The sequence below is a fragment of the Eublepharis macularius genome, chromosome 10 (genome assembly GCF_028583425.1).
Source record: "Eublepharis macularius isolate TG4126 chromosome 10, MPM_Emac_v1.0, whole genome shotgun sequence".
Taxonomy (NCBI): Eukaryota; Metazoa; Chordata; class Lepidosauria; order Squamata; family Eublepharidae; genus Eublepharis; species Eublepharis macularius.
This window is the reverse complement of record NC_072799.1, coordinates 52,406,729-52,424,248: the sequence shown is the minus strand read 5'-3', so window position 1 is coordinate 52,424,248 and position 17,520 is coordinate 52,406,729. Positions and strand designations below refer to the sequence as shown.

The following is a 17,520-nucleotide window of genomic DNA, read 5'->3' as shown; positions in this document are numbered from 1 at the left end:
CTTAGGTTTTTAGGTTCCTGGCAACATGATGCCTTTAACAATACTTGCTGCTTGGAAGGATCTTCTCCTTGTATACAGAGCAGTGATGTCATGATCATGAAGCCCCTCTAGCAGAAATGCTTCATTCACAAAAGATGCCTGGATCCCACACAGCAAACAGGCAACCACTGAGAATTTGTCACATTATAAACTGCTTGAAGGGCCTTTTGTTTCCAGGCAAAACTGTGCATATAAATCTCCATCCAGGAACTGACTAATGTTTCCAACATTAGTGATCCTGTCGATGTTGCCAAATCAGAATTTCCGAAAGGAAAACATTTCAATAAATGATATTACAGAGTATACAACTGTATTTTTCTTATGCCTTTCTGCATTGCTTAACAGCAGTGCTTTCTTTTGCTTAAAAAAATGCTGGAATTTACCTGACAGGTGTTGGGGGGGGTGCATCTGGTCATGCCCTCATCTGTTTGTGGGCTCCTCCCTACCTCGGTCCATCTGCCATCTAAGGTACCTCCCCTTCCCAGCTTCTCTCCTGCTGATGGGGTCTGCTGGAGGCTGGGTCAATCACTGCGGCACAGTTTGGTCTGTCCCTTCCCAGGCCCTTCATCAGCAGGTATGACAGAGATGCGGTATCAGCTGCCATGCAGGTGCAGATCTCCTGCCCACTTTCTTCCTTCTCTGTTGCCGGTTGGGGTCAAGGTGGGTTGGATCGATGGGGAATCATCCCTGGAAGTCTCTGGACTGCGGCCCTGACTTCCTTGTTCCTCCACTAGCCAAAAAGGTGCTGGTATGCTATACTAGGGTACATTGTCACAAAAATAGCTCCGTTCACATAAACTACCCACAAGACACCTTAACCTGGTGAATTACTTTATACAAAAAACATGAAGACTGTGCCCTACACAGATGGTTTTCCAGCAGTTTCCCCATGATCAGGACAACTTAACAATGTTCAGGCACAGTGGGGAAGATACTGGAAAGTCATATCCTGTGCCACTGGGGGACGTCTTTTGTAATGCAACCTGGCCCTTAATTTTCATACTTGCTTTATGATGCTGAACTGTTCTGGAATAATATTGTTCCATACAATAAGGGACAATGGTTTGCTTCTAAAGACGGGGACTGCTAGGATTTAATTGCATCTGTATATCATACACAGTGATCTTAAAATGCTTCTCCCTAAACCCAGGCAGGTAGGAAGCCGACGGTCCTGAGTGGTGCTATTGCATGGGGTTATTGTAAGAATGGTAACAATATAATATTTGCTTAGAATACTCAAAATCTCTGTTTATAATGCTACCTGACACTTAAACAGAAACACCAGCCAACACTGCCACCCCCAGCTGGGTTTAAAAGGACTTTTGCAACACAGAGAAAGACAAGCAGGCAGGCTTGGCACTTCTGTTTCTAGAGAAAGCCATGAGAGAAGATTATTCTGCACACACAGAGAGATGTACTCTGTTACTTATCAGAGCTTCAAACTACAGGAGGTGGTAAGAGACCGCGGATGGTATTTAGGGTGCGTTCTGAGTGCGTGGATTGCAACAGTCTTGACAGCTAGAAAAAGCCTTGGTCTGGTCAGGGCCTGGAAAGATGAGATATACATCAGTTCAACAAAATGTTATAACAGAACTGCTTTGTAAACAGTGAGCCTTTACCATAGTCTTGATCTTGACCTTTCTTCACTAGTAGGATTGAAAAAAAATTTCCAGCAGGATTCCACCCCCAATAGTTTAAAAAAGGCCTGACCTGGATAGCCAAGGCAAGCCCAATCTTGTTAGATCTTGGAAGCTAAGCAGGGTTGGCCTGGTTAGCAATTGGATGGGAGGCCTCAAAAGAAGACCAGGGTTGCAGAGGCCGGCAATGCCAAACTCCCTCTGTTAGACTCTTGCCATGCAAACCCCGTCAGGGGTCGCCATAAGTTAGCTATGACTTGACGGCACTTTCCACCACAACTGACTAGAAAAGGGGGGAGGGTGACCCTACCTGTGAAGTCGGTGAGAGGAAAAGGGCTTTAACCCCCCCCCTCCCCCCCGAACCTGGAAGAAGCCAGGGTCCTGGTCCTGGCAGGAACTCCCTCAACCTTCCCTCCCAGTTCTCCAGAGAGCTCCCCCTGGGCACCGAGAGGCGAACAACAAGCGGCGGCTGCCTCCTTTCCTGCAGTTGGAAGCGCAGGTCACCTCTGAACGCAGCTTGGCGAGAACGAGCAGGGGAAACAGCCGCCAGCCCAAAGCCGAGGAGGCAGCCACGCAGCGTGGCGCGCCCGGCTTCCCCTCTCCCAGAGCGCGTGCGCCGGGGGCCGTCGCTCCGGGGCGGCCGCCACCTCTTCCTTCCCTTGCTGCTGCGCTCGGGAGTCGCCGGCGGGCTGCGGTGACATTGTGGGGAGGAGGAGGAGGAGACTGGGCTGGAGAGAGGCGGCGCCGAGGCAGGGACGCGCGAGCGGCTTTGCGCCTCTGGCTGGTGCGAGCGGCGGTGGCAGCTGCAGCGAGCCAGCCAAGTCGGGTCCGGCGCGCGGGGCTGGAGGTGGCCGCCTGGCTTCGGCGGAGGCTTTGCCCGCGGCTTCTGCGCCCAGTTCCTCTCTCTCACGCTTGCAAGCGGCGGACTATAAATAGCAGAAGCCGGGGAGCCGCTGCCTGTTACGCGCCGGCGACGGAAGGGCTGCCGCTGCTGTCGCCGCCACGGCTTCTTGGGGACGCAAACAGGTAAGAAACCCCCCCCCCCCCCAAGCCGCCGGCTTTGCTTCCTCTCGGGCTGGGGAGGAAGGCGCTTGGGGGACGGCGGCGGGTTGCTTGCTTGCTGCGGGGAACCCGATCTGAGGCGAAAGTCTCTCCTTCCCGACGCTTCTGGATTCCCCTGTGAAGTTTCTTCCTGTTGCAGTTTCTCCGGGAAGGGGAGCGCTGGAGGGAGGGAGGCGCCGTGGTGTTGGGGGGCTTTGCCGGGCGGGGCGATGCCCCAAAGCGGCCGTGTCCCCGGACGACAGGTAGGTGCTTGCCGGGCTGTCTTTGCCGGGGGAGAGAGAGCTTTGCCGGGCTCCCAGCAGCCGTTTCTGGACTTCGAACCTGGAGGCTGGTTCCTCACCTGCGGTTCTCCTTTCGGGGTGGGGGGTGGGGGAGGAGAGATCGTTTGTGGTGGTTTTCTCCTTCCTCGGGGTAGGGCGGGCAGAAAGAGGCGCCTTCGCCCCCCTCTCGGCTCCCTCTGCTGCATTTCCTCCTCGAGTGGTTTGCTCTCTGGGTACCGGGAAGATGAGCTCGGATTGCGACGGATGAGCCTGGCGTGCAGGCTGCTGTGCGCAGAACCCGTTAGCACAAACCGGGGGAGATTATGATGTGCCTGTCGCCTTTAAAGAATACGGCCGCTCGTCGCTGGTCGTCGGAGCTGGGCTGAGATGTTGTACCGGGGGCGGCGGGGGGAGGACTGGTTCGTTTGAGGCTGGATCGCTGCTAGCAGCCCAAGGAATTGCTCTCCTCCGGGGCAGTTTTCTCTCCTCCCCTCCCCGTCTCGGGCTAAGGGCTGGAAAAAGAACTTCTCAACAGGGCAAAAAACCTAGAGGCTGGAGTACTGAGCTCTTTGCGGATTCTCGTAGAGAACTACAAGGTGTTTAGTTTAGATGAGCCCCTCTTTACCTCATACGCACCTAAGGGTATCAGAAATCCTAGACGAGGAAGCCATCTAAGGTCAAAGGATGTTGTGATGGAAAGCCATATGTTGGTCAGAAATGAAAGATAGATATATGGTCCTTGGAAGTACCACAATACTGGATTTTCATCAAAGCAGGAAAATATTTAAGTACCTTCATCAAACCTTTTACCATGCAAGCACAGCTCAGATTTATTCTTCAGACTGCACTCTAGGTGCGCCAATGCTAAAGAATCTTGGATGCATTTTTTAGTTCAGTGGGGCTCCATCTGGCACATCCGTTTTGTGAGCTTCTGTCTATGGAAAATGTTCATACTTGTAACAACGCAGCGAAATGTGTACATGGAAATCAAAATAAATTTATATTGCTGCACAGAGTGTTAAATTTTGCATAGGCTAAATCATCTTGGTGTTTCTAGTATTTGAATCAAAGCCCCCCCCCAGTTAGTGCTCAAATATTGACTTAATAGTCTGCAGTATTTCTATCTGTTTTCATATGCATCTTTTTCTGAGCTAAAAAGCCATCTCATTAGGAAACACACACAACCCAGGCACACTTAGGTAAATGTACTTAAATCTTGGTGATAATGAATTGCATGAAATAGAAATTTTGTTTTGTTTTAAAAAATCATTGAGAATAGATTGTTAGCAAAACGTAATTAAGCTTTTAAAGTATAAGCGTGACTTTAGTGTCGTCAGTAGCGCTGCATTTTGCTTTGGACTTCTATTATAGTACATTATATAACTTTTTTCATTCTTTTTTTTTCTTTGGCAAACATTGAATGTCCTAAATCTAGATGGACAACAGGGTTGGAGCCAATATTATCTTCCCTTGAAGTCAAAGGCAGTTTACTCCCAGTGCATCAAATTAAGCATGCATGAAAATCTTTGTAGGACTGGTTTTTTAAAACTATTGATGAGCTTCTGGGTCTGCTTATGGAATCCAAGGAAACACGTGATTTATGTATAGGGCTCCTGTAATATTGTTTGTAATTATCTGGATACCACAAGTCTCCTCATACAGTAGCCATGTGGGAAGACAGTGCTGTGTTAAAAAGCAAGATTACTGGATATGGCCATATGGTGGGGATTGACAAGCCTGTGCATTTGTTTATATGGATGATGCTGAAATTGGAGGTAGGCAACTTGCTAGAGTATAAGCTTTACAGTAGAGACTACTGCCCACACATGTTCAAACTTGCCTCCATAGTCATAAGGCCAAGACATTTTTTTGAATCGAGAGAAGAGCACATTCATAAGCTGAGCGCTAGTAGGCTACTACTTACTTAGCAGGTTAGTGAGCCTTAGTAGTGTCCCCTTAGTCGTGTTCTTATTTCATGCCAATCTTCTGACTATCTGCTGCTGTTGGGATAGGGTAAAGGTGCTGTTGGGATAGGGTAGCGATAAGATGACAGGACTGCAGCTATGGTTTGACTTGCGTAGGGTTCTGCGACGTGCAATCTTAAATGGATTAATTTACTGAACTCAGTGGGAATTATTTATCAATTTCTCTATTTGTATTCTAGTCAAAGGACAGTACCTTGTAGTTCCGCCCCATACTAAGTGCCAGATGTGCTCAGGACATGTTCTGTACGTGGCTGTTGGCTGTGTGTACCTAATTCCCTTCTACTATATTTTGGTTTATTTCTGATACAAATACCAAGTGGAAATGCTGCAAAGTAGAAAATGACTGAACACTTTAATTATTGCTTATTAATCTTTGTTTTGTTGAATTGAAAATATAAGAGCGGTAGATAATGGGAAAAATCATGTTCTCTGGTAATTGTAAATGGATAGGGAAGTTCTGTTAGATTGTTTATTAGAAAATTGTACCCATTTCTAATTAAAATAATTAAATTATGAGTTTTACTGAGTATTTGGCATGTAATCTATCAGAGTCTGATAGGCAAATTTTCCACTGGGTTTACTTTAGTACAACAATTAATTCTGCAGCTCGATATTATAGCTGCAGAGAATTTTTATGAAAGAAACATTTTATATGGCTTGCCATTCTTAATAATTTTAAAAACATGCAACATTTTCACTGTATTAAAGTGGAATTGCTATAGTAAAAAATAAACCATTTGTAGTTCTCATTTAACATTTTTCATTTGCTTGTCTTTGCATTAACCTTAGAGAGTAATCATATGATTCAGTACTACTACATGTTTTATTTGTAACAGGACAGGAAAGTTACAGTGGTTTCTCTGAAGCAAGATTGATCTTCCTAGTTCTGTATCAGTCTAAGTTGTGTTGATGAAAACGGGCTATGTGAGCCAGTAGGCCGAAAGGATCTTCACAAGTGATACTAAATCAAGTCCCCTTAAGTCTTTCCCATGCCCTGTGAATGGGGATGCTGCTAATGAAGAGGCAGAGGCCCATTCCGGTCAGATATATTCTGTGGCTGCTGTATGGTATTCATTCATGCTACAAATACATATAATCAAAGACAGTCAGTGTGGATGAGCTTCAGATTTTCAGGGCCAGAGTTCAGTCTGAGAATTTCTGACTGAGAGTTTCTGACCCCACTCTAAGGGTGAACTTTGGTCTGATTCAAATGTGGTTACCATTAAACACCTAAAAGGTCTGGATAAATCACATTCTGCATAAAAATTCTTGTAAATATGTAATATGCAATTAATTCTGTGGTTTATTACTAATATAGAACTTCATGTATTTTCTGCCTGTGTTTTCTTTCTTTAGAAAAAGTAGGCTTCAGAATCAATGTGTTTGATAGAAGGCCGTGAATTCATGTGAAGGCAAAACTTTAAAAAGTTTGTATTAAGTTTGGATTTTATTATAATCTCCTTTTTAAAAGTGGCACTTAATATAACAAATTTGAAAAATCTGTTTTTATGTGGATTATCATTTTATAACATCACAAAATTTATGTTGAATCCTCGACATACATTCTGGCTGTATTATTTGGCAATGGAAATAATGGAATTAATCCCAGCAAAGGAAAATACTTTATCCACATTTATTGCAGAACAAATATTCCTTTTACTTTTTGCTTCAGGGCCTTTTGTTTCCATTTCTGGGAAATATTTCACATATAAGAAGGATAAGGTCTAATGATAAAATATTCAAGGAATAAAGTAGTCCCTGTATAGATATTTGCACCTTAGTTTATCTTTGCTATTTCTGCTTTTTCTTATTCTAGTTCTTCACAGAAATTTTTCGCATACGCAACTTACCCGTTGTGCACCATGAGGGCTGAAGTCTCTTTCTATGAAGGATGCTAAGTTGTATGTTCTCTGTTTCAGAAGTTCATTGACTAGTGAAGCTCTTTTTCCTTTTTTTTTTTTGAAAAAAGTACATAATAGTTATTATGACTTGGTAGTCTCTGAAATTTAAGTAGAAGCACAAACTGTGGTTCTTCAAATATGGCCTAGATGCCACTGTGCCAAAAAACAGCCTCTAGTAGTGCACTCCTGTGCATGCATGCTTGCAAGTAAACTCTGTTGAACAGAGTAGCATCTTATTCTGAGTAAACCTGCCTGTACATACAGGTGGATCTCTTATAGCACAACCTTGTCTTCTAGTTTTCACATTTCTCTTTCTCAGTTGATCCCATCCATGCATTAGTTATAGCATAAAAGCCTTATTATTTTTGGTTATATAGATCAGTGATCCTAAGCATATTGATGGTCTGTAGGTCAAATCTAGCAAGCATGCAGACAAACATCATTTGGTCTACATGGGAACATTCTAGTCCCCCATGATTTCCTGTTGAAACTTGTTCAAATACAAGGTAGCCACCAGTCTGTTTGCAGACACATGCATTTATGCCCTGTTCACACAAAATGGTGACCATGCATGTTGAGATGGTTTATATTTTTCAGTGTTTGAAAAACAGTACTTCCAATTGCAGGGATGGTACCTATACATGTACACTTTATCTGGGTGTAGGTGCTGTGCTCATGAGCCACTGACTGCATGGGGCAGAATCAGCGCACTCTTCCTTGGTCTCCCTCTTCACTTGCTGATTCGGTGCATGTATAGCTTAGACAAATGGTAGTTGATATGTTAATAGTAAGCAGGCCATAGCACCAGGACCTTCACATAGGCAATGAATTCTGTGAAGTGTTTTAGAGCCAGGAAACCAGAATGTTTCACCAGGTGGAAGGGGTAGAATTTGATGTGCACCAAAGAAGATCTTGCTTGGAATGCCAGTACTTCTGAAGGGAGACCATATCCACACACATTGAATAATGCACTTTCAATACACTTTAGCAATCCTTTGGAAGTGGATTTTTTGTTACACACATGGAAAAGCAGTTCCAAATGTTCACTAAAGAGAATTGAAAGTGGATTATCCAATGTTTGTGGAAGCAGCCAGTGTCTTCAGAGATGTTGAGGGAGCGGGGAGTGTTCTTTTTGGTTTTTCCTTAACTTTGGCAGAGATGGAAACCTAACTGAAGAAAAGATGAATTTAACAGCATGAACTAGGTGTAAGCAATGAATAACACAGATCTAGTAACCTGACATTCAGGGCTCATTTCAAGGGGGAACACACCGGAACGCAGTTCCAGCAGGTCCCCAAAGAGGTCACATGACAGGTGGTCCTGCCCACCTGAATCTCAGCCATTTTGGGCCCGTTTCAGCCTGGATTGGGGCTGAAATGGCCCGGATCGGGCTTCTGACAGGTGGTGGATCACTCTCCCGCCCAATCCTGACCATTTTGGGACCCTTTTCGGCCATTTTCAGCCCCTTTTTGGCATTTTGGGCCCAATTTCAGCCCTGAATGAACAGGATTGGGTCCAAAACAACCAGGATAGGTGATGTCAGGGGGTGTGGCATATGCTAATGAGTTATGCTAATTCCTCCAGCTCTTTTTTTTACTAAATGATCCCTGCTGACATGTATTATGCCTATGTCAAGAATGTTATTTTAAGCTTAGGGAAAGAAAGAAGATTGCATTTATCTTTTATGTTACCCTTTGCTTAGTGATTTTTAGACATATTTGCTCATACCACATTCTTTCCTGTCATTGATGGCTTTAATTACAAGTAAAGTAAAAAAAAAATCATTTTATGAAACAGGTGTTTTATTGTGGTCATTCTGTGTACAAAAGCCCAACTTGGGCCTTATGTACCACGGTATAAATAGAAGGTGGGGAGAATCCTTCCTAGATTTGAATTACTACTATATAGTAGATTAAATAAATAAAATAGATTCCCATGTGTCAGGGTAAGCTCTGGAAAATTGAAATAAGTGCTTTGTGATGCTTTTGATTTGTTAAATTAGCAAAAGTACTTGAAGACAGGTTTTTGGTTAGAAGAAGGATAATAGATCTCTACATGTTTCTACTGGTGGCTGTGGTAAAAGATTTCTGGTTCTGTTAGGGGTGGCTGGAACAAGGCTGAAAAGGTAAACTTCTCATTTAAGGTCTAATAACTTCCCACTTGGGCCAGCTGTGTAAGTTCTGCATCCTATTGGTTCAACCGAAGTGTCTGTGGGGATTGTACGGTCACATAAGAACGTGGATTGTGGTGACTTTCATTAGATGTTTAAGTTTTATACTTCCATGATTACGATGCCATCTTCCTGCTTCTAATTCTGAAACTGAAATCATCCTCCTGATCTTCACTTTGCAGGAAAAAGGACTGTTAAAAGAGTCAGCTGCTCTAGCATGTATGTAAAAAGAATGGTTTGTTATTAATGCTTAACAACAAAAATGTACACTAGATGGCAGTGTATAATGCAGGGAATCTTATGTAACTGTAATTGTTGCAAATAAAACAGGTTTTAGGTAATAAGAATAAGCTTTTTATCTTTAAAAATACAGGTGCAGTCTTTTTTTGGGAGGGGGCAGGTTAGATGAAAAACACCTATAAGGTAGGTGTCTCAGACATTAAAGACTTTTAATAAAATTTCCTGTACAGAACTGTGCTAACAGGTGCTGAACCACACCAACATCTCCCCTCCGCCCTTGTCATACAGCCGCTAGCTTCAGCTGAGCGCGGACTGTCCCAAGGAAGTGCCTTACCCATTTCCACCCCCTCCAGCCATTTAGCCAATAAGCAGCTGGCTTAGGTGAACCCCATCATCAATAGATGCCTCAAGTTGCTTGCCAATTTTCCTGCCTGTCTTATAGTTTGAAATTCTGCTTGTTCATATACTAAAAAAATGAAAAGTAATCAGACAAAGACCCAAGTAAATGCAGTCTTTGTTTTTTGAAGGCCTAGAAATATCTGCAGAATGTATATGCTCTTCTAAAATAATAATTCTCTGATGCTTGTAGAATAATGTAGTGAAATGGTAGGCTGTGCAACAATTATAGCTTGCTTTCCCCCCTTTATACGTCATATTTTTATTTTGCATTATTTGCAGAGAAGAAGAAAAAAGGGTTTGGCAGGACTGTGCTTGAGCAGTAATTTGCACGATTATGCACACTAACAAAGGGCTTAGACTGGCATAACTCTTCTTAGGATTGCACTGTTAAAGTCTCTCTATACAAGACATCTTACAGGGGGATGCTCGAGTGAAAGATCTTACACTTGTTCTCCCATTGTTGGGTACACCTGCACCACTAGGGAGACAGAAAGTAAGCCACTTGAGCATCCCCATGTAAGATGTCTTGTGTAGACAGACTCTAGCAATAACAGTTGAGGATACTCCATGTTTTATATGCAGTTTATTATGATGAGCAATTTGGCGAATTAAGAAGTAGCAGCAGCAGCAGGAATTAAGAAGTTCAAGAACTAACCATGGAGCACTAGGGATTTACTATCTCATCCATCTAGGCACTTGATTTTTCTCTGCTAATTACCAAGTTTTGACTGAATTTTAGCTAACCTTGGCTTCATACAGGGAATAGGGGGGAAAGCAGTACCATGCCCCAAACAGGATTTGGCAGAAAATGGTTTCCCCAGCCCAGGGCAGTGGACTTGACTAGAAAAATGATGTGCCTGGTGAGGCATATAATGGATGTTCTGTTATTTAGATGAGGGAGGTTAAACTCAGAAGCAGGCCCCTTAATTAAAAAACAAAACAAAAAGATTTTTAAAGAAAACTCACTATTTTAAAATGGTACGCAATTAAGCTTGTGTCTTCTTTTTCTTCTTCTCTATAATAGATAATACAGGACATCCTAGGCAGTGATGATTTCTCAGAATCCTGTAATCTTACAACTTTTGAGTCTTTAGATCCAGAGGAGTTAGCTGTGTCTGTAGTAGCAAAATAGAAAAGAGTCTAGTAGCACCTTTAAGACGAATCAACTTTACTGTAGCATAAGCTTTCGAGAATCACAGTTCTCTTTGTCAGATTAGGGCCTCTGAGAGGAATTTTATGAGGCGGTGCAAAAAAATTTCAGGGCCCCTTTCCTGCTCCATTAGCCATCTTTTTTAAAATCCATAATGATTTTAAGCATAAGGTCAAAAAGGTTAAAAATGCTTTGTATTTACTTAAAAATGAGCTTTCCTTGCCTTTTTTTGTGGAAAATTTCTAATGACAGCATCAAAATTAATTGTTCTGGTAATGTTTGATTCAATACTCAGCCTGGCCAAATGCACAAGATGTTCTTGAGACATTGTAGACCTTAAAAAATTCTTAATCAGCTTGAGTTTGCTAAATGATGTCTCTGCAGAAGCTACTGTTGCTGGAATTGTTAAAAGAATTCATAAGCTGACACAAACATTTGGAAACAGGTCACCAAGTCTGTATCCTGTTAATATGTTCAACAGATCCAGTGGTTTTAACTGTGCATTTCCAAAATTTGCCTTATGTACTGAAATGCTATTTTTCTGTCAAAAAATCCTCATCATTAAGATCATCAGGATATTGTTTTGATAAAAATAAACTGACTAGAATAGAAGCTCTTAAAGAGAGAGCAAGCAAAATACAGGAAGAAAAACACGGGCTCTCTAAGTATGCAATTAAAGCCACTCTTATCTCAATTCAATATAAGTAATAAAAGTATACAATTTCAATGTGTGATAAATAAATTGATTACATCATATCCACTATTGATTACATTACATCCATTATACATTGTCATTCACCACAACACATGAACTCAAATAAACTGTTTGGCTCAGACTGATTAATTACAGGTCATATATGCTTCAATTCTCATCTGCTTTCAATTAGCAACTGTGTGGAAGAGTTATACAATTCCAAAGTGCTGGGTAACAAATAGCAGTTGTCTTCCAGCTTTCTCCACACCACAGAAATAATTTAAGGTCCCTTTAGCTCGATAACCAGCCAGCTTGCAGGATTGTTTTGCACGGACACATGTGCCTCAGCTTTCTCAAGAGCACAGGGAGTGAACCAGTAAAGCATTAAAATCAGACGCGTTGCATTCACTCTCTGACAGACATGTTGACCGGTCAGCTCTCAGTTTTAGGAATTGTGCTTTTCTGCAATAGATACCACCTCTCCATTTAAAAATGGAATGGAAATTGAAAGAGGAGCTTAGGAGTGGCTGAAGCAGCCCCCCCCCCCACGCACACATTACCATGAAAAAACTAACTGTTCCTCCATACACAGCAAAAAAACACACCTCATCCTAGGACATCATTTTCTACACTTTTGTTTTATATTCTCTCAATAGCTCTGTAAAGTTCTTCCATACACAGCAAAAAAACCCCCTCAGAAAACAGCAGCAACAACCTATTTCAACAAGGAAACATAGGGCCTACCCTTTCCCGGTTTTCCATTTCCAAAATACAATGTAATGATAACGTAACTGAAAAGTAAAATAAAATAGAGACCTACATTTTCCCTATTAAAAGAAACAGAAACTGGCCCTTACCAGAGTAGCATTGATTGCAGAGAAAATGTGATGATGGGTGGTTGGAGCGTGCTGGCTGGTGTGAGTGCAAAAGTTTTAGAAAATTTTTCATTTTAGAAAACTAAATTATTTAAATTATGAATTCTTAATAAACAAACAAATACATACGAGCAAAAAACAGGAACAAAGCCCCAAAGAATCATGGAAATTGAAACGTGATACAAGAGGAGGGGTGGACAGTCTGAGTTCCTCATGTGAGCTTGTCACTGCTTGCCCCTCGCAGTCAAATCCAAGGGGCTTTGAGCCCCTCAGCCTCCATGTAGTTCACTAGTTGACCAGGGGGCTCAGCCACCCTGGCCAAATCTGGAGGGAGGCTTGAGCCCCTCAGCCCCCCTGCAGTTTACACCCATGTACACCAACACATCCACTACCACAATGGCCACTGGCCTAAACATTCTGTCTGCCTGGCTGGAGAGTGGAGAGTCACGTGATCTTCTAACTGGCACATGCTGCCCCTAGTGGAATGTAAAGATATATAGGTGGAGAGGGGGGAGGGGGGAGTAGATGCAATCAGTAGCTTCTGATAATGGGATCAGTTTGCTTCACTTTGCTACTGATTGCATCTACTCCTCTTCCCCTCTCCACCTATATATCTGACCAGTTTCTTCTTACCCTCCATGCATCTGACGAAGAGAACTGTGATTCTCAAAAGCTTATGCTACAGTAAAGTTGGTTAGTCTTAAAGGTGCTAATGGACTCTTTTCTATTTTGAGTCTTTAGGCATTGTATTGGGAAGGTGAGGGAAGCATGTGTTCTCAGCAACTGTAACAAATTACAGGTAATGGGTTGGATGCTAAATTGCTATTCTTCTAGTGTAACTGCACACACACTGCTGGAATGCAGTTTCTATTGATGGTGGAGGGGATAGCAACTTCTGACAATTGCCCTGTCCCAGTGCAGACCCCCCACTTAGTTCCTACTCCATTCCTAGTTTTTTTTAAAAAAATGCTAGGAACAGATGGGAGGGAGGCTTGGTCGGCTGCCGTAGAAGTAGGGAGGTAGAGAAGTCCAGCACCAAGGTTTCACTCTGCTACCAGTAGTTAGGATCCAGTCCAGTGTGCTATATTTGTATTGCTAGGGAATACAATCCTTTTCAGTAGGTTGCAAAAGTAAATGTCTGGGGTGTAGTTATTGTATGCATTACAATGTAACAGTCTGCTCCCTCTGCCCCAATATTGGTGTACGTTTGTTTAGCCTCATTGGGTGTTCACACTCCTGAAGTTCTGTTTGCCATCTAGAATTGTAGAGTAGGCTACATGAGCTCCCTTGACCTGAGACCAGTTGCTATCATCCCTTTCTCTCCTTGCTAGTAAATGGATGTTCTTTTGAACACAACACCTGTCTCTGCTGCATGAACCCAGAGCAGAAACCTGAGCGAGTACCCTATTCCTAACTTGCAAGCAAAAGTGAACCTCACAATGTCTTTTGCAAAAGTAGATGCGCCTCTTGGTTGCTAAGCCTCCATTTGATGTTGCATAGGAGATTTACTAAAATGTCTGAAATCTAACATTTAATACTTAAAGTTGATTCTTTGAAATCTGGTAATACCGCTGCATGCATTCCCAGTTCCATTTCATGAGTGCGGCGCAGGTCTTGATGAATAAAAGAACGCCTTTCTTCTTCCTCCACAACAAGTTGCATAGAGTTAGTTTCTTCAAGCACAAATGGTCATGGTTGTGTTTTCAAGACTGGACATATTTAAACGAATTTGGTTTGTATTTACAAATAAATGTGTCCTTACTACATTAGGACAGTTACAGTAATTCATTATAAATGTTTAATTCAGCATTGGTTCACCTTGTTTAACGGCTCGCTAATGAGGTGTCATGGAGCTGTTCATGAATATTTATGAAGGTTTATATAAACAAAAGAACAGATTACTGGACTGTTTTGAATCAGAAAAAAATTATGCTTGCTCATTTTTAAAGTTGATGAAATTACCTCCAACATAATCAGTTTTGGCATATTATGTTAGAGTGACATAGTTGGGCATCTTGCCTGAAGCAATGCTCTTTTTTCCCCCCTCTCCTTTTCTCTCTCTGCTGTCTTATTCAATTAATCAGAACAACATTCTTCAGGTAAACATAAATGGAAATTTGTTTCAAATTTTCAGTGTTATTCTTCAGGAGTAAAAAAATACCTTTAGAAGCTAATCTGTCCAGTTGTCTATGTTGTGCATTTAAATTGCAAACATAAATGTGCCTTAGTTGGAGGCCAAAAATAAAGTTTATAATAAAGGTTCCATGACTGCATAAGTATAATTCATAGCTAGAAGTTAGAATTTATTTATTGAACTATTTATATCCAACCTCTCTTTATGGCTCAAGGTGAATTACAAGTCACAAATCAAAAATATTCAGAAATAATTTTTAAAAATCTGTTTTTCATTGGGGTTGAAATGTCACTGATGACAGACAACATTGCTATATTAGATATACTTTCTGCTTTCGCGGAGAGAAGTTCTGACAGATTTTTAGGAAACTTAAGTCATTTGTTACTGAGTAATTTATGGGCTTTTTTGTGCTAAATTATATAGTGGATCATCTGTTGGGATTTAAGACTTCTGCATATCCAAGCAGTTTGCTGAGATGAAAGCACGGTCACATTTTTTTAAAAAAAATTGCTCTGGTTCAGCAGCTTTTGCTAGTGAAAAGATTGAAATTTGGCATTTTTGTGTTGTACTAAAGGCAATTTACCAAATTAATGAACTAGGAATTGAATGCTAATTATATTTAAATTTAATCTTCTATTAGATTGAAGTAACATTCTCTCTTTCACTGGAAGTGCATAGGAAAGAGCTGTGTGACTATACAGGTAAACCATTGTGATCTGGGAAGCGTGAAAACTAGTCTTGGTTTTACTATTGATCCAGAACGTAACATTACTCACTTTAGTTACTTGCTATATCCATAACCCCTTAGGTTTTTCTTCTAGTGTTTTTGTCCTTTCTGTTAGTAGGAGCTGGCTGTGCCCTAGCAAAAGGGGGAGGCTGTCTTTAGAATAAAGTCCACATACGGGTTGTTGCTTTAGAAAAGAAATGAATGCTCTTTAGAAATCCTTAGGTAGACATTCTAGCTAGCTGTCTCAGCTAGGATGGAGAGAGGAGGTTTACTGTGGAAAGTAAAGTACTGTAAGTGGCTGATTGGTGAAATGTGGCTTACCCTGTGACTGCTTTTGTCCCCTATTCCAAGTCTTCAGGAGTCTTAGGCTAAAATCACATATGCATTGTCAAGCACATTAATGATCACATAGGATCCCTTCTCTTATTCTTGCTTGTTACCGCTACTATAAAACCTTTTCTGCTTCCTGGCAACTGGCAGGAGGGAGTATCCTGGTACTTACTTGGTTTCAGTCTTCATTCACAGGCTTCCAAACAGCGCATGATGAAATCACTTCTGGAAATCCTCCTGCATGTTCCACATGGGGGGGGGGCCCTATTTGGAGCCAAAGTTGGTCCTGCATAAAGTGTCCTGAAGTGACAGCATCACATGCCAGCTGGGAGTGGATGGTAGGGTAGGTGATTTTTTCAAGTCCCTTTCCCATGTATTATTTCCCCGTTTGTTTTTCAAGGGGACCAAGAACACTTTCTGATAATTGTGTAATTGCCTGAGATTACTGATATTTATCAAATTCAAATAAATTGTGATGGATGGCCTTATTTACCATTTCCCCAGCTGTCTGGGAGAACCCATTTCTCTAAATATATATAAACAAGCATGATATTTGTTACCTCAGGCAAGGTACAGTTTTGCTTCCCCTTCCCTGGCCAGTGACCAATCCTTAAGCAGGTCTACTCAGAATCATATTCTCCCGTGGTCCTGAGAGTGGGGCAGTCAGTCCTGACTCTTGGGTAGCTCCTCCTCCTTCCAAGCAGGGTCGGACAAACTTGCGATCCTAGGGGGAGGGGCTCCCCTCGGCTCTCCAGTTTTTTCCGGCCCTGCTTCTGCGGGGACGCAAACTTCGTTGCTCTCTGGAGCAAACGATCCTAGGAAAGAAGAAAGACAAAGTGGACGGCGCTGGCTCGCAGGGGTAAAGGAAGGACTTGTTCCTCCAACCCCACCCCCCTCCCGAATCTGGTGGCACGTTTGGCAGCGAGCAGCAGAGCCGACGTTTTTCCCAGGAGCGGGAACCCGGCTTCTGCAGGGGCTAAGACGAAGATTTAGAAAAAAGCCTGCAGCCGCAGAAAACAAGGCTGCAGCCCTTTTTTTTTTTTTGGCGCAAAGAGTCGCGATCGGCGCAGCCGCGGCTAGGAAAGCCGCGACAGGAAAGCCGCGGCAACAACAGCAGGGGAAAAAGAGCGGCAGAGCCCCAATTCGCGCCGAAACGCCAGATCAAGGTAAGAGCGTTTTTCCGAGGAGGGGGTGCTTCCTGCCTGCCGGTTGGGGCTCCGGAGCAACTCTAAGCAGGCCCTGTAGGGGGTTGCTGGGTTCAGTGTGTCCCCACAACTGGCATTTTTCCTTTTTCTATACAGGGAAGTTTTGGCGGGAATGGCGGCGGAGGCGAACGCAACTGAGGGAAGGACGGTGGAGACAACCCTCAGTGGTAGGGAGTCACCCAGCTCCCCTTTGTCACCCTACTTAACCCAGAGGGGGACCCCAGAGGCAGAACCTGACCTTTCTGGCCAGGAAGCTAAGGCCAATATATTGGCATGGATTAGGGCAGAAATAAAGAAAGGTTTGGATGGGGCTGTTAAAGACCTTAAAAAGCAGGCTGTGAGCCCAGGTAAAGAGAAGGCAGGATATTCGATCCAAGATAGGAAGAGACAGGCCAAGCAATCCGTGGCCACTAAATCAAAGAGAAAGAAGGTGGAGAGTTGGCTAGGGGGAGACTCCAGTGAGTCGGAGGATTCCCCTTCAGGTTCAGACTTACATGGACAATCCTCACAGAGCGAGGAGGGAGAGCTTTCAGATGAAGAGGAGGAAGATGTAGGCCAACTGCAGACTAGGCTTTTCCCTCAAGAAGTGTACCATAAATTACTGGCTAAGGTCCTCAGGACACTGGAGATTTCTCAGACCCCTTCAGGGTCCCAAGATTCTGGGCAATTATATCCTCAAGGCTTAGAAAGGGCACTTCCTAAAATGGGGCCC

At 42.9% G+C, this 17,520-nt stretch overlaps 1 protein-coding gene across 2 annotated transcripts in view; it reads left to right on the top strand.

The window, feature by feature from the left end:
- Window positions 1-2,474: 2,474 nt before the first annotated feature.
- Window positions 2,475-17,520, top strand: part of INPP4B (inositol polyphosphate-4-phosphatase type II B) — a 428,879-nt gene continuing 413,833 nt past the window's right edge. For both annotated transcript variants that reach the window (XM_054990215.1, XM_054990214.1), the window contains exon 1: window positions 2,475-2,702. The gene's annotated coding sequence lies outside the window, so the exon portion shown is untranslated. The remainder of the gene's footprint in view (window positions 2,703-17,520) is intronic.